This window comes from Rhinolophus sinicus, linkage group LG06 (genome assembly GCF_036562045.2).
Source record: "Rhinolophus sinicus isolate RSC01 linkage group LG06, ASM3656204v1, whole genome shotgun sequence".
Taxonomy (NCBI): Eukaryota; Metazoa; Chordata; class Mammalia; order Chiroptera; family Rhinolophidae; genus Rhinolophus; species Rhinolophus sinicus.
In genome coordinates this window covers 122,111,105-122,128,270 of record NC_133756.1, presented here as the reverse complement: position 1 = coordinate 122,128,270, position 17,166 = coordinate 122,111,105, and the positions used below count along the sequence as shown (strand labels likewise).

Genomic DNA, 17,166 nt, shown 5'->3' with positions numbered 1-17,166 from the left:
TGCAGAGTTTGCAAAGAGGAAAATATTCCCCTCAGGTAACACAATAGAAGCTCTAGTTCTTTAGAAGTTGCCCTGTGAGTGTACTACCTGTTCATATGATGTTTATCAGTCTTGACTTCCAGGAACAGCATGGATGGTAATTGAGTCATTCCCTAGAAGTTCCTAGATATGGGAAAATAAAATGTATAAAGGAGGACTCTACATATTATTCAGGATTGATACATAGTTTACTGAACAATATACTGGGATACAACAATGTATGCGAAATAGACCCTGTTGATATCTTATAAATTACATAACCAAGAAAAAACACAATACCAAAAAAGAAATCACTATATTTGAATAGTGTCATAATAGCTATAGCGTTGTAACTTATAGGATGCTTTTTATGGTGCTCCTTATCCTGACTGATAGTATCAAGGGTGGATGTACAGGTTTCCCACAATATATGAAACCTAGAAGATCAGTAGAAAATTGGTCCTGAGCTGTGTTGAAGGAACAAGTATTAACATCCTAAGGCAAAACAAACAAAAATACGTAAACAAGAAAATAAATAAAAGAAAATAGGCTTTGTTGATTTGAGGGAATGACAAACACTAAATATATCTGGAAGGAAAATTCGATTGATAAAGTTCTAGAGGCTTTTGTGAGACTGAAAAAAAATGATATGAGTTACTTATATGTGTTTATCTCTAAAATACATATCCATGTTGCCTTGAATCATAATACCTTAGTTATTGATATGCTATGTCTCAAGTAATTCAAAATTTCATAATATAGATACAAAAATCAGCCATTAAGTGTGGATTTTATAGAAGCATTTGAAAGCACTATTTGTTAACAAGACGAATTACTCTTGGCATACCACCTATTTAGAGATGCAAAAATAGAAATCAGTTATTTAGGCAAGTTCAAGGAAAATGGCTTTTTAAAGCTATGGAATCTTATGAAATTTAACAAAAGTGGGAAGGCTCTGTACTGTATTTGAATTTTAAGGTGTCATCTGGTGCAACTAGCCAATTTCTGTGGGAAAAAAACAAAACATTCATTTGTGCCTCTGGCATCAACCAGAGAATGTGGGATCACCTTCTATTATAGTTGGTATGGACTGTACATCTCACACGCTTTGAAAAATACTGAAGGTTGCTAGATGGGAGGGCGGTGGGGATGAGGGAGAAGGTGAGGGGATTAGAAAGCACAGTTGGTAACCACAAGATTGCCATGGGAATATGAAAGTCAGTTTGGGGAATATAATCAATCATGTTGTGAAGATTTTATAGGGTATCCGATGGACACTTGTCTTATTCGGGAGACCACTTCAGGGATGGTGTAGATGCCTGATCACTGCACTGTACTCCTAAAGCTGAAGCTGAATAATAATGAATGTCAACTACAATTATACACACACACACACACACACACACACACACACACACACACAAAAGAAGTGGAGTATATCATTAGGAATAGAGACAGTGGAAATGTAAGGGCTGTATGCGATGTCAGAGGCAGTAGATTGGGGGAGGGGGGTTATCACTTTGTGAGGGGTATAAATGATAAAATGTTTAACTATTACATTGTTTTGTACACCTGAAACCAAAAAATAAATAAATAAAAAAACTTGGTATGAATTTAGTAATTCCAAGATCCCTTTTTTGCCCATGAAAAAATATTTGCAACATTACTGGGCTTTTACCTTCAGAAGATTTTGTTTCAAGTTCCAGCTCTGCAGCTTTGTAACAATAATGATATTGAACAAGTCATTTAATCTTGGGCTTTGGTTTCATTATATTTAAATGGTACTAGTAATTTCTGCTCAGTCGTGCTCTTGACACAGGGTGTGAGAATGGATTGGAGTTGTAAATGGAGAAGTGCTTTGCCAGGGATAAATTACTCTTCACTTTTGAGGGTTTTTCCTTTTTTTTGTTTTTGTTAAACTAAGAAGAGCCTCCTCCCTCTCTATCTGGTGCATATACACCAGTTTTAGTCATTGATCCTGAGATGTGTCAAATTTTCTTAAGAAACATGGGGAACAGATAAAAGATGATGGGGTTTTGAGGAGCCTAGTTTTGACTGTAACCGAAAGTATTAAACTAGAGTTCATCTGACCAGTGGATAAAAGATGTGTCTAAGCAGAAAGGGAAAGGAAAGGAGAGCGGTGAGTGAGTGTAGGGACTTGATGTCATCACTACAGATGACATCAAGCCTGCAGCACTGGAACTGGTGCAGGTTGAGGGAAAAGCAAATCTGCCTTCACAAGGTTGAAAAGAGGAGGAAAAGCTGACTCCTGCCTGTAAGTAAAACTCTCAGTAAATACTCAGCTTATTCAGGTTAAAGAGGCAGGAGTGGGGTTGGGCGCACTAGACAGGGAAGACAGTTGAAAAGCAAATGCAAGAAACAAATAATTGTTAAGTTTCCATTATGTGTCAGGACACAAGGACATTAGGTGTGCCTCATTTTCCTTCCTCCCTCCCTCCCTCCCTCCCTCCCTCCCTCCCTTCTTTCTTTCTTTCTTTCTTTCTCTCTCTCTCTCTCTCTCTCTCTCTCTCTCTCTCTCTCTCTCTCTCTCTTTCTTTCTTTCTTCATTTCATAGAATCCTTATAAAAGCCTATTTTCTCCACTTTATAGAGTCATATTGTTTATATGTCCAAGGTGATAGATATATTAAGCAAATGACAGAGTCCTTTTCATGCACTGTGGATTAGAAAGACTCCAGGAATGGGTGAAATCTTCGTAGTATTTAGGATTACAACCAGGGTTGCTGCTACTCTTTTCTGTTTTTGTACTAAAAAACTGAGTATTTTTATTTGATTGATACATGAGATTAACTGTGAGTTCTGGAGGGGTTAAAAATCTTAGGCTTTTCCTCCCTGCACCCTCCCAACATCTCCTAGTGTCTCTGTTTAAGAGTGGACTTGTTTTTTCATTGATGTTAAGCTAATTCCCAAAGTCTCAAAGTCTGCCACATAAACTGTGGGCTCCATGCAGATACCCAGACATCCTGCTTAGACTTTTACCTTTTACGCATTCCCTCACCTTCCCTTGGGCTCATTTCCTTTATTTTTCCTGACATTTCCTCTTCTATCTCAAATACTTAATCCATCTCTCCCTGTTTTGTTTGTTTGTTTTATCTCCTAATCTTTGTCCCTTATCATTCTTTTCTGGATAGTTCAAATTTGCAGTCCATTCTTTTGTTTATTCTATCTGTAGGGCTTCCCATGGCTCCATTCTCGATACCTAATTCTTGGCATAATGCCTAGCACATAATTCGTGTTCTTTCTCAGCCACTGAATGATTGATTTGCCTACACATTCACGTTGTTTTTTGACCATCTTACATGCCTGCTTTCGAGCAGGTTCTCAAATCATCAAAGCCCATAGATTAATGGCTATACCCTACCAAATGACTCTGAATACATAGCTGTGTATCCTCGGCACTTGGAAATGTCCTGAGGGGTGTTACTAGGGATATGAAAGGAAAACTGTACCCTATTTCCAATTCATGGGGGAACTGAATGCCTATTACACTCTGTGTACTTTTCCAGGTGCTAATGCAGCACAACTAAGTAAATCACTGCTAGTGATCTAAAGGCACACAGAGCCCACACTCCATCCAAGAACCATTTTGACTTGGCTTATCAGTTTGGATGATGGTCAGATAGTGACTTCTCTCCAGAAAGTGTCTGAAACTCTGATGATTACAGAGCTACCCCTCCTCACAGATTCTGTCCTTGGCACTTATCTGGACTTCTAGGGGAGAAGTTCATGCAGGAAATCACAGGGTTAGAATGGGGGCAGAAGAAGTTGCAAGTTCAGACATGAGGAGAGCAAGAAGTAGAAACCCATAATTCATCCCTGAGTCTACACCCACCATCTGGTTTGCTTCCATAACTCTTCTTTGCTTCCTGTGTTCCAGAATCCACTGTGTCCTTGCTTTATACATCTGAGGAAGTAATCCTTAAAGAAACCAGGTTTTAAAGATGTTGGAAAGTCTTAAGGACCCATGTGTATTCTTTACATACTCTTGACAGATAATACTATTACTTTTATCTTGCTGGGAAAACAGATCCCTACTTCCTGCCCTTTCTATCCTGGTGCCTGTAGTGAGACATCAGAGAAAAAAGTCATTAGATGCCCTCACTGACCTGAATTTTGGTTCTCTCCAATTTATCAGTTCCATAGTCATGAGTCTGGAATCCTTAGCCTTATCAAGGATTTAGTCATGACACCATTCCTTTCATAATCTGCACGAAATCCTGGCCAGTAGGAACATTTATTTTAGAAGCTACTCTCCAGGGTCCAGTCCTGATTTAGGCCACTCATTGCCCATCCCCCACCCCCATCCTCCCTCCCTCTCTTTATGCCTCTCTGCTGCTATCTTTTTTTATCCTTATTTGCACCTCCAGCTTTGGCGATCTGGGGCTTTGAATAGCAGTCCCTAAGGTGTGTGTCTGTGTCTTAGCTTTTATTTCAGCCCTGTTGCTGGGAGAGTGATTCCTTATTTATATCTACTAGCACATGGAAGGAAACAGACTAGTTAGGTATGTGGACCTACACAGACTTCTTGAGGGATCACTTGTCCCCAGCTGTCTATGTGAACTCCCAGTTCCTGTCCCTATGATGAGGAATGTGTGCAAATTATAGGAGAGCAAGGCACTAGTTTTGGTAAAGCAAAAGCTCCTACCCACTCTCTTATCCCCAGTTTTGATGTCTGGCTACAGCCAATGGGAGCCCAGAACCCTGTCTCATGGAAAGGGAGGTTCCCCTTTACAGTCCCATATTTCTCCTTACCCCTCTCTCTACAATTCCCATCTCCATGTTCTGCATAAGAAGGGAGGACAAGATGGGAGTCTTTCTCCCTCCACAGTGGCACATGTGTCCATATATTTTTATTTTTATTTTTCAATTACACTTGACATTCAATATTATATTATATTTCATGTGTACAGCATAATGGTTAGACATTCATACAACTTATGAAGTGATCCCACTGATAAGTCTAGTATTCCCTTAACACCATACATAGTTATTACAATATTATTGACTATATTCCCTATGCTGTACTTTACATCCCCATGACTATTTGGAACTGCCAATTTGCATTTCTTAATCCCTTCACCTTTTTCATCCAGCCCCCAACCGCTCTCGTACTGACAACCATCAGTTTGTTCATGGATGGGAGTCATTTTTAATCAAGTTATGAGTAAAATATGGAGGACAGGAATCATAATGCCAATTGTCTGGAAACCAAGGGTCTTAGTCTCTCTTCTCAGAAAAATGACCATTCAGTATATGTACATGTGATTAAGAGCATGAAGGTTGGAAGTTGAGGCTTTGGTTTACATTATGACTCTGGCTTTTGCTGTGCCACTTTGGAAAGTTGTGTGTCCTCACTGTTCCGTATCTCTAAAATGCAGGTAATAATTATAATTGCATAAAGTTGTTGTGAGTTTTAAACATAAAGTACTTAAAACAGTAACTGTTAGTAAGCAGTCAGTTAATGTCAGCTATTATTACCTCTGTTATAATCAATCACATTTATTTTAATTATTTGTAATTTGGACTATCTTTCCCCACTGAATATTGAAGTATTTGAGAAATAGACTCAATCTTTCACAATTTATGCCACATAGATAGCTAAATGGTTAAACTGTAGAATCAATGTAATAGTTTCCAATTTCTACTACTGGAGGTAGATGAATTCAATGATGTGTCTCTGATTGACAGAGAGTACTTTTTAATTCCAGATTAAAACCACTAACTCAAGAACACCATTCTACTTAGCAAAAAGTTTTTTAAAATCTACTGCATTAGATTTTAGACATAGATGTATGTATAGAGGATCTATAGATAAACACACTGGTATATTCCTTTATTTCATTAAGAAAATGATGAGATTCAATTTAATTACCAATTATATTAAATTGAATTAATTTTATTTAATTCATTATTAATACAATGAGGAAGAAAACAGGATTGAGAAAATGTATTGCAGATAAACCTAAATTCACAATTAGGATTGGCTTTAATGAACATTTTCTTTTAGTGAAAATTTTATTAAAGTTAATTTATATAAAAGAATGTGAACGAATCAAAAAGGTCTGGCTCATTGAATTTGTTGCAAAGTAAGTTGACCATTGTACAACATAGAAATTTACCAACCCAGCAAAAGCCCCTTCGTGTCCCTATCCAGTCCATCTCTTAGATTGGTTTTACCTAGTTGTGACCTTTATAAAGTGGAATTATACGCTATGTGTTCTTTTGTGTCTGGCATCTATCTCCATTATTAAGTTCTTGAGAAATATTCATGTGTTTGCATGTAGTAGAATTGGTTCATTTTCATTTCTATACAGAACTCCATTGTATGACTATACCCCACCCACGGTTACTTTTCTACTCTCAAGAGTTAATATTTGCAGCTATGTCAAATAGTGTTGCTCTGATCATTTGGGTACATTATTTGTTTGATTGTTTTGTGCACATAAGGATGAATTTCTGTTAGGCCAAATAAGAATACAATTCCTTGGAAAACGTATGTTCATTTATAGTAGATGCTGTTAAATATTTCCTAAAGTGATCATATAATTTTACATTTTACTAGGAGTTCATGAGTTTCACTTGGTTCACATACTTAACAACACTACATATTTTCAGTGTTTTAAAAAAGCTGTTCTACTGAGTGTGTAGTGGTAGCTTGTGGTTTTTGAATTGCATTTCCCTGGTGACTAATAATGTTGCACATATTTTCATATCTTTATTGGTTACTTGCCTCATTTGTGAAGTACGGTACCTGTTCCAGTTTTTTGCCCATTTGAAAAAAAAAAAAGTAGGTTGTCTGTCATTTGCTTATCGATTTTTCGGGTGTTATTTATAAATTATTGATGTGACTCTTAGGTCAGATATATGTATGACAAATATCTTTACTGCTCCATAGCTGCCTTTTTAATTTTCTTAATTTTTCACAGAAATAAGTTATTTTAATGCAGGCTTATTTATGATTCTCGTTCTTGTGAAATATTTAAGAAATCTTAAATCCAAAATCAATGAGGAAAACTCCCTCTGTTATCTTACAATAGCTTTAAACTTTAGTAACTTCACCACAAATTGAATTTTGTCTATGGTGTGAGGATGAAATCAGGAATCATTTTTTTGTCTAGATTAATTTTGTGCCGTTGATTAGCCTACATTCTTTCCTGATCCAAGAAGGACCCTGGAGGTTATAATCACAGTTGGATGCACCCTCTTGCCCCTTTGCACATAGTTACAATGTTATCTTGTTAGCAGAAACCATCATGACATTACCTATGGAATGACAGATTTTATTCCCTACAGTAGCTCTCTATCCAGAACATTTATATTCTTATTAGGGAAGGAAATTTATACTTTCATGGATGGCCAAGCCACCTGATAACTGACTATGTTCCTATCAGAGGTTGGGCTTCCTAGAAGCAGACGCTGGGACAGAGTTTTGGGTGAAAGGTGTTTATTAACGGTTAACACATTTGAAAAAAAGAAGGAAGCAGGATTTGGCAGAGGAAGAAACCAAACCGAAGTAAAAGCTGACCAAGCCTTATCCAACCTAGCAGAAATCTCTGGAGAAGGTACACTCAATGGCATTACCCCATGCTGGGGTTGAAATGGCCAGGCTTTTAAAACTCTCTTCATTTAGTCACCTAAGAAGGAAGATCATGACCTTGGCCAAAGTGGCGCTCTGCAGCTGAGAGACATCGTATATAAACTGAGATTTACACTCCCAGAGCTGGATAGAAAGTCCTTCCTTGACGAGGATTCTGGCCTGTACATTTCCATGTCTACAACAGTTTTCTTGTTGCTATCCTATATTTGGAGGACAATTTCCAAGACTTTTCACACATATATCTCTTAATCTAATTATGATTCCCAACATTCACAGCCCTTTGGACAATTGAAGCATATTATCCAGATATTAATAGAATATCTCCAGGACTTCACTAGCTCTCAACACATGTGGTCCTCTTAAGTTTCACAGGAGCATATACTTAGAGTTTTATTACAATTTATGTATTTAAACAAGTAAACAAAAACCACTTTATATTTTAAGGGTGAGTATTTTTATTTTGAAATAGTTATAAATTCTTAAGAAGTCACAAAATATATATAGGGAGATCCTGTGGACTTTTCACCCAATTTTTGCCAGTGCTAATGTCTTGCATAACTATGGGACAGTATCCAAATAGGTGAATTAACATTGGTACAATACACAGAGATTATTCAAATTTCACCAGGTTTTCATTCACACATTTGTGTATATGTGTGTATAGTTTTATCATATGTGTAACTTAATGTAAACAGCACCACAGTCAAGATACAAAACTAATCTATCTCCACAAAACTACCTCATTCTACTCCTTTGTAGACACACCTGCCTTTCTTCTTTCCTCTTCCCTGTCATCCTTAACCTCTAGCGACTACAAATCTATGCTCCATATCTAAAATTTTGTTATTTCAAGGAAGTTACATACATGAAATCATTGGCTTTTTGTTTTTGAACTCAGCAAACTTCTCTTGAGAAGTATCCAGTTGTTCTAAATATCAATAGTTTTTATTTTTATTTTTATTTTTTTTATTGTTTTTTTATTGCTGAGTAGTAATCCATTGTATTGGATGTACCACAGTTTAACTATTCACTGATTGAAGGACATTTAGGTTTTTTCTAGTTTTGACAATTACCAATTACCAAAAAAGCTGCTATAAATATTTCTGTACAGGTTTTTGTATAAACAAAAGTTTTTGTTTCTCTGAGAAAAATGCCTAGAAGTGCAATTGCTAGGCCATAAAGTAAGTGCATGTTTAGTTTTATAAGAAACTGCAACTATTTCCCAGAGTGGCTGTACCACTTTCCATTCCCACCAGCACTGATGAATGGTCCAGATCCTCTGTATTCTTGACAGCATTTAGTGCTATCACTATTTTTTTACTTAAGCTAGTCTGAAATATCTTCTGATACCTGATTGTGGTTTTAGTTTGCATTTCCCTAATGATTAATGATGTAAGGTCTTTTTGTGTATTTATATGCCATTTGTTCATTCTCTTCAGTGAGATGTTTAATCATGTCTTTGCATATTTTCTAACTTTATTGTCTGTTTTGGGGGGGCTTTGAGAGTTCTTAAAATATTCCGTATACTATTCCTTTGGATAGATTGGATAGGTTGTTTGTAAATATTTTCTCCCATTCGTACCTCTTATTATCATCCTTTTAACAGGTTTTTTGATTTTTTTTTCTCCACCATGTCAAATCTCAGATCAAGGTGGCAGCAAAGTTAGTTTCTTCTGAGGCTTCTCTCTTTGGCTTGTAGATGGATGTCTTCTCCATGTGTCTCATGTACCTGCCACTGTGTGCTTACATTGCCAGGACTGTATAAACAGCTTGGTACGGTTTCATAACCTTGGTATATCAGTGTCTCACAGTTGTTTTCATGTGGACATGTGGCGGTGTCTTGCTGAGTAGCATTCATTATTGTTGCGTGTTTTTGTGTGCCATCGCGAGAATGTCTGAGCTTGAATTAGAGTAATGAACAAACATTAAATTTCTTGTTAAACTTGGCAAGAGTGGAAGTGAAATCAGGGACATGTTAGTCCAAGTTTATGAGGATGATGCAATGAACAAAACGGCAGTGTAAAAATGGATTAAACGTTTTTCTTTTCTTTTTTTTTTACTAAACATTTTTCTGACGGGAGAGAACGCGTCACTGATGAAGAGAGGTCAGGGCAGCCAGTAACGAGCAGAACTGATGGAAACATTGCAAAAATTCTTTGAATTGTACATCAAAATAGTTGGCTGACTGTGAGAAGCATGGCGGACCAAGTAAACATCGATAGAGAAACAGTTAGGAAAACCTTAACTGAAAATCTTGGCATGAGAAAGGTGTGTGAGCAAAAATGTTCCTGAAGGAGCTCACCAATGAACAAAAGCAAAGGAGACTCGAAGTTTGCCAAGACCTTTTGGAGAGACAAGATGATGTTTTGGTCCATGTTATCACTGGTGATGAAACATGGGTGTACCAATATGACCCTGAAATAAAGCATCAAAGTGTACAATGGAAATCAGCCAATTCGCCACGACCAAAAATGTTCCATCAGTCCAAATCAAGAGTCAAACGATGTTGCTAACCTTTTTTGAAGTCAGAGGGATTATTCATTATAAATTTGTACCAACTGGACAGTTAACCAAGTTTACTATTTGGAAGTGCTGAAAAGGCTGTGTGCAAAAGTTAGATGACTTGAACTTTTCGCCCACAATTCATAGCTCTTCTATCACAACAATGCACCAGCTCACCTGGCACTGTCTGTGAGGCAGTTTTTAGCCAGCAAACAAATCACTGTATTGGAACACACTCCCTATTCACCTGATGTGGTTCCTGATGACTTCTTTCTTTAACCTGAAGATAAAGGAAATATTGAAAGGAAGACATTTTGATGACATTCAGAACATCAAGGGTAATACGATGACAGCTCTGATGGCCATTCCAGAAAAAGAGTTCCAAAATTGCTTTGAAGCGTGGACTAGGCACTGGCGTCCGTGCATAGCTTCCCAAGGGGAGTACTTCAAAGGTGACTATAGTGATATTCAGCAATGAGGTATGTAGCACTTTTTCTAAGATGAATTCTCAAACTTAATTGTCAGATCTTCTATGTATGCATGATTGCATAATGGATATATATATATATATATATATATATATATATATATATATATGTATATGTAGTGTGTGTGTGTGTGTATACCATATATTAGGTACTTTCCTAGGTGTTGAGTGAGGCAAATAAAACGTGGTTTCTATATGCAAGAACCTCATGATCTAGTGGCAGAAGAGATGTTAAAACCTTCTTAAATTCTTATATGACTTACCTCTTTCCTCCACTGCTTAAACTTTTTGTTTAAGTAGCAACAGTAGCATTGGATAGGTTAGATTCAGAAGGCTATGGCTGGATATAAAAGAAAGGAGATCAGAAAGATAGTGGTTTAAATACAAATGGAGAACTTGAAAGGAGGAAATTGGGTTCTGGGGAGTTACTGTAGTGGGGTCTACAAAGAAAAATAATGGGGAAAGAGAAAGAAACTCCATGGAAATAAGAGAAAATACAATTTTCAAATTGAAGGAGAAACTCTATTATGAGCCATGCAATTGGCTAGCTTAAGCATTTAATCCAGTCCAAGTTTCTATGATCATTTAAATTCCAATTATTCTGGGCTATTGAAGTGAGTAATAAGTAGTTCTGTTACATCCAGGAAGAAGCTTATAAACACTTAATATAAACATTGTTTGTATTGTTTTCCCAATCCTGATCCATGGAATTGGGAAGTAAAGTGTCTCTTTCATATCTATCTTCTCCTTAGTTACAGTGGTAGTGGCAGAGTTTCTCTTCCCACACTTTCCTTTTAGACTCCTGGGTCTTTTGTTGATAATCCAGAGAAATTGTGCACATGAAGGACAACATGGGTTAGGAATCACTATTGTGAAGGCAATTAGAGCTTTGAGTAGTATATTGGAGTATGGGTTGAGTTCCATTAAATTCCTCAAGTACGGATTCTGCTGTGAAGTCTGCATAGTTATTGGCAATGGTTTCTAAGTTGTAATGTGCACCAAAAATTTCCTGGAGAGCTTGTTAAAATGCATATGACCATATGAAACTCTAAGGATTTGAGTAGGTAGGGATTGTCTTTGGGATATGCAGTTAAGAACACAAAAGATACAGGTTGTCCTAAGAATATGTTTTGAGAAGCAATGACTTATATTGATGTCATTATTACCTTTAAGTACAAATTCTGAGATAATATAGTGGGAGTGCTTCCTTGAATGTAGAACTACATTTCAGTGGCAATGACTGAGAGAAAAGGACATTTCTTCTAGATAAACCTGACATGAATCTGAACAGTAGCTCCACTTCCTCTCTGTTGACTGGTTTTCTAGACTTGGAGGCAGCTCACCACTGGATTTTCATGCCATTCTTTTTTGTCTACATCTCTGTCCTTTTTGGCAGTGACACCCACCTCCTTCTCATTAAAGAAGAGCACAAACGTCATGAGCCTATGTACTATTTCCTGGCCATGCTGGCAGCCACAGACCTAGGGCTGACCTTGAGCGCAATGCCCATGGAGCTGGGAGTCCTCTGGTTGCACCACAGGGAGATTGGAAATCTGCTTATCTCAAGCCTACTTTATACATTCAGTTTCTTTTGTGGAGTCCGGTATTTTTCTTGCTATGGCCTATGATAATTTTTGACATTCACAAGCCCCTTAGATATACCTCTATACTTACTAATACTCAAGTGGTGAAAATGAACTAGGAGTCCTGATGAAGATTTCTATCTGTTGTCTCCCCAATTTCACCCCTCTAATTTTTTCCTGTTGGCATTCCCATGTCCTTTCCCATGCATTCTGCCTTCATCAGGATGTCATCAAACTGGCCCTGTGCTGACACCACGTGCAATTGACTGTATCCAGTTGTGCATGTAATCCTTATATTTGTGCTAGATTCTCTGATTATCTTCATCTCCTATGCATTGATACTCAAGAGTGTCCTAAGCAGTGCCTCCAGAAAGGAGAGGACCAAGGCCCTAAACACCTGTGTCTCCCATATCTGCTGTGTTCTGGTTTTCTGTGTCACAGTGATTGGATTGTCTCTGATTCATCTGTTTGGGAAGGAGGTTCTGTATTGTCCACCTCATTATAAGCTATGTCTGTATTCTGTTTCCTCTAGTAATGAATCCTATAATCTATAGTGTCAAGACCAAGTGGATTCAGAGTGACATTCTTCGCCTTTTTACTACCCAAAGAATTGGAGCCTGATCTCTAATCATCACAGCCCTTCACACAGAATATGAAAACTCTGGTTTTGGCAGTGGAGCAAAGAAGTTTCATATCAACCACCCATGATCAGATATCTTGGTAAAATAATTGTTAAAGTAGAACTGCAAATTGCTCTAGGGTATCTCTTTGAGCCCAGGTCTTTGGCCTAATCTAGTTTGTGCAATTAAAAAAAAAAATTGTACACTAAATATCTCTGTCTGTTTGCCACTTAATTCTTGCAATAATAACTTAGGTGTTTATAGGTGTGTCTATAATGTAACAAGCATATATTTATTTAGGGTTAGAAAACTGGCAGATAGGAACAGTTATAAAAATGTAAAATTATATTTTGAAATGGAATAAAGTTTGGTTTATTTATACCCAATCCAATCTGTAACACCCATAAACTCCCTCACAGATATCTACACAAAATGTAGGGACCTATATGTTTGGTCACTGAAGCTCAGAAATTTTCCTGAAAAACGTTTGAATTGTTCCTTGAACAGTGTTATAATTACTTACTATCTCAACCGTCTCATTGGTTCCTCCCCTGTCCATCAAATGATTATGACTTTCTCTCAAGAACCATAGCTTATACATACTTATAGGCAATACATACTTATGAAAAAAATGTTTGTGATAAGAGAAACCATAAATAAATGAGAGGAAACAGATATACTCAGTACCTCCTTCCATCTTTTTTTCTAATTTTTATATACTATGCCAATCTTTAGCTCTGATGTTGGTGCCATCTCCAGAACATCTACCAGTGGCTCATTAGTTTTACTGAGTGGAAGAGGTAGTTCTCTCTTCTTCCTTTCATTATAAACAAGGGCTAAGGGACTGAAGGAATAAGTTTACATGTGTTTTTTGAAAAATAGTTGCATTCTATACATGTATCCTTACTCCATTTTATATAGTGTAAATGTCTCAAAGAATAAAATAATATTATTCTTTGATTGAAATTTTCTAATGAGTTAGGAAGGGATCTGTGCTAATGTTAGAATATCCTCAAAGAGTGGAGGCTGTGTCTTCATTACATTTCAATCAGAGCAGAGAAGTGAGCCAGGAGATGGAACTACATAGAAGATGTTATTGGTGTCAACGGTGCTTGGTCACTTTACAGAACTGTACACCTACCTCTTGTTCCTGTGAATGTTGGCTGCTCATCACTCACATTGCTCTTTCTTCAAGTTATTAATTCTCAACACAATTGGAATTGCCTCACCAATAGTATGGCCCCTGGTGCCAAGGAAGCAGGCCATAGACATATACTAACTCTCTTAACTTCGGAAGTTAAACTCCAGATGGAACTATGTCCATGCTTATCTCCTTCTCCTGTATACCCTGCTTTTCCTCACTCCCTGTTTCCTGAAAGTATTCATTAATAAATTACATACATCTGAATCTGTCTCCAGCTTTGCATATCGGGAGTCCAATATAAGAAGCCTGCAAATCTCATTTCTTTCCTATTTTATCACAACATTCAATTGTGAAAAGACAAAGTTTATAAAGAGGATAAGTATATATTTTACTCATTTTTAATCCTTTAATCCTCTATGATACCCAAGTAACACAGTCTGAATACTAAATATTGAGTACGACTATGAGTGTGAAGGTAAGTTATGTCCTATTTTCAATTGTCCATGAAACAAAACATGAGTCCCTCAGCTTCTCTGACTCTATCCATAACTCATTTTATTTATAATAATATCATGAGGTAGGAATTATCACAAATTTATCCATGAGTAATCGGAAGGTAAAAAACTTAAACATCTCATTCAAGGACATAAAGTTTATAAGCAGTATAGCTGTGATTCAAATCATATCTTCTAATTCTAAGGCCAGTATAAATTGTATTGTACAAAAATAGTCTATGAGGTATGACAATTAAGTTCGCGAACTCATCCTAGAAAAAGTGCTACATACCTCATTGCTGAATATCACTACAGTCACCTTTAAAGTACTCTCCTTGGGAAGCTATGCACTGATGTCAGTACCTAATCCAACCTTCAAAGCAATTTTGGAACTCTTTTTCTGGAACAGCCATCATAGCTGTCATCATATTACCCTTGATGTCCTGAATGTCATCAAAATGTCTTCCTTTCAATATTTCTTTTATCTTCAGGTAAAGAAAGAAGTCTTCAGGAACCACATCAGGTAAATAGGGAGTGTGTTCCAATACATTTATTTGTTTACTGGCTAAAAACTCCCTCACAGACAGTGCCGTGGGAGCTGGTGCGTTGTTGTGATGCAACAGCCATGAATTGTTGGTGAAAATTTCAGATCATCTATCTTTTTCACACAGCCTTTTCAGCACTTCCAAATAGTAAACTTCATTTACTGTTTGTCCAGTTGGTACAAATTCCTAATGAATAATCCCTCTGATATCAGAAAAGTTTAGCAACCTCATTGCAACAAGTTCGTGAACTTAATTGTCTCACCTCATATGTTTAATGGACTCTATTTTCTGTCCTATACTTCACTATGCATATAGAAGTAACACCTACTCTCTTCTTTTGAGAATTTCCCCTCCTTCTTCTCTAAAAATGTGGTTCCTTATAGGAGCTGATATTTTTCATTATATCTCCAACCCTCTACTCTCTGACAAATAAAGCCAGTCCAAATCTTTTTTAGGATTTTTCAAAATAAAATCATGAAAACAGTTATGCTTTCATTGTGATAGAGGTCATAAGATGAAATACTTAGAATTGTTAATAGTCATGTTTCCCAGTATACGAGTGATTTCAGGCTACAATAACCATTTACAGTGAATTATAAATAAGGTAATTCAAAGAACTATCAAGTCCCTGGTTCCATGTTTTCCTGAGGCCCAAAGGCAAAGAGGGTAATTCAACTATCTCTTTGATTCCACAACCTAATAAAAACCTTTCTTATTTTGTTTTGTTTTGTTCAAACTAGCTTCAGTTGAGTTTCAGTTACTTATAGCTAAAATACTACTAATAATTATACCATCTTAGTTACAGATATTTGAATCTGCTCCAAGTAATATTTAAAAACTACAAAGTGCTATCAGATAGCGAACTATCCGTTTTCCCAAAATACATAATATGAGAGCTAAAACATGGCAAGAAAACAGGACTGTCGGACCATTTGGTCAATGATTTATGAAGTGATTGCCATTGTTTAGGAAATCCATTTGTTATTTGAAAGTAATTGAGAAAATAAATTCATTGAGAAGAGGTTGTAGGGTGAAAATAGAAACAGGACAACGGGAGAAATGAAAGGAGAACCTTTATCTATACAGAAGCATGAGAAATAGGTGAAATCCACGTACACATTTATTTCTCTTCAAAATTTATTTCATCAATCAGCATAAGCACATCATTTCCTTTGGTATATGTTATTACAATCACAAAATTTAGTTTCCTGTAGACCTCATACAGTTCTTGTGGTAAAATGCTAGGTATTATTAGGAAATCTATTTGCAACAGTGTCTCCCAGGAAACATTACAGATAAGTTTTGTATTTTTAAGCAGGATGGACTTCACAATGGTCCACTGGAAAAACATACCAACACATCAGTGAATCTCCTTCATGCAGGACAGTCTGATGAAGTCTGTAATTTAACTTATAATCATTAAAGACAAAAAAATAATAAATTGCATATAGAAGGACTTCATTATGAATAAATTCAATAGTGCCTATTGAGACAAATAAACAGCATATATTTACAGGAGATTCAAGGTGTATAAGAATATATATTAGGAAAAAGTCTTTGCAAATACCAAACTCTCTCTCCAAATAATATTACAATTATATAGCAGGGGTTTGAAGGGACAATTTGCCATAAGGATATTGAGTTTAAGTCAGTTCGTTCCTGTGGATGAAAAAAAAAAAAACAGTCTTAAAAATGATCATAAAAAGAGTGAGAAATATTAGAGATATACTGAAAAACCGTACTACTATCTAATAAGTCAGCAGAGTATTCCTCCTCCAGATACAAAATGAATTCGTACTAGATGAGAGACAGATGAGTTTCATTCAGTTAATTAACAAATAATTGCTTGTTCCTTCTCAGGAGAATCAGACTTTTATAAAGTAAATTAAAGGTCATGTATTTAATAATATTTGATATTATGAATATTAAATTGAGTACGCAGAGTGATTAGATATGTTTAAAGGACCCAGGGGCCTCTCTATCTAGTTAAAGAATATCAATCAATTCTTATTTTATAACCCAGCTTGTTAGACAGTATCATTGTTATGAATAAGCTCATAGACAAAATTCAATACTATAAGAAATTTAGGAGTTTATCTCCCTAGACACTAGTGCTTATCACCAAACTGACAGGTGGCAGTGGCAATGAACAGTGA

General features: G+C 36.4%; 1 pseudogene; it reads left to right on the top strand.

Moving 5' to 3' along the window:
• The first annotated feature begins 11,901 nt into the window (after window positions 1-11,901).
• Window positions 11,902-12,828, top strand: LOC109436923 (olfactory receptor 51B5; annotated as a pseudogene).
• The last annotated feature ends 4,338 nt before the right edge of the window (window positions 12,829-17,166 follow it).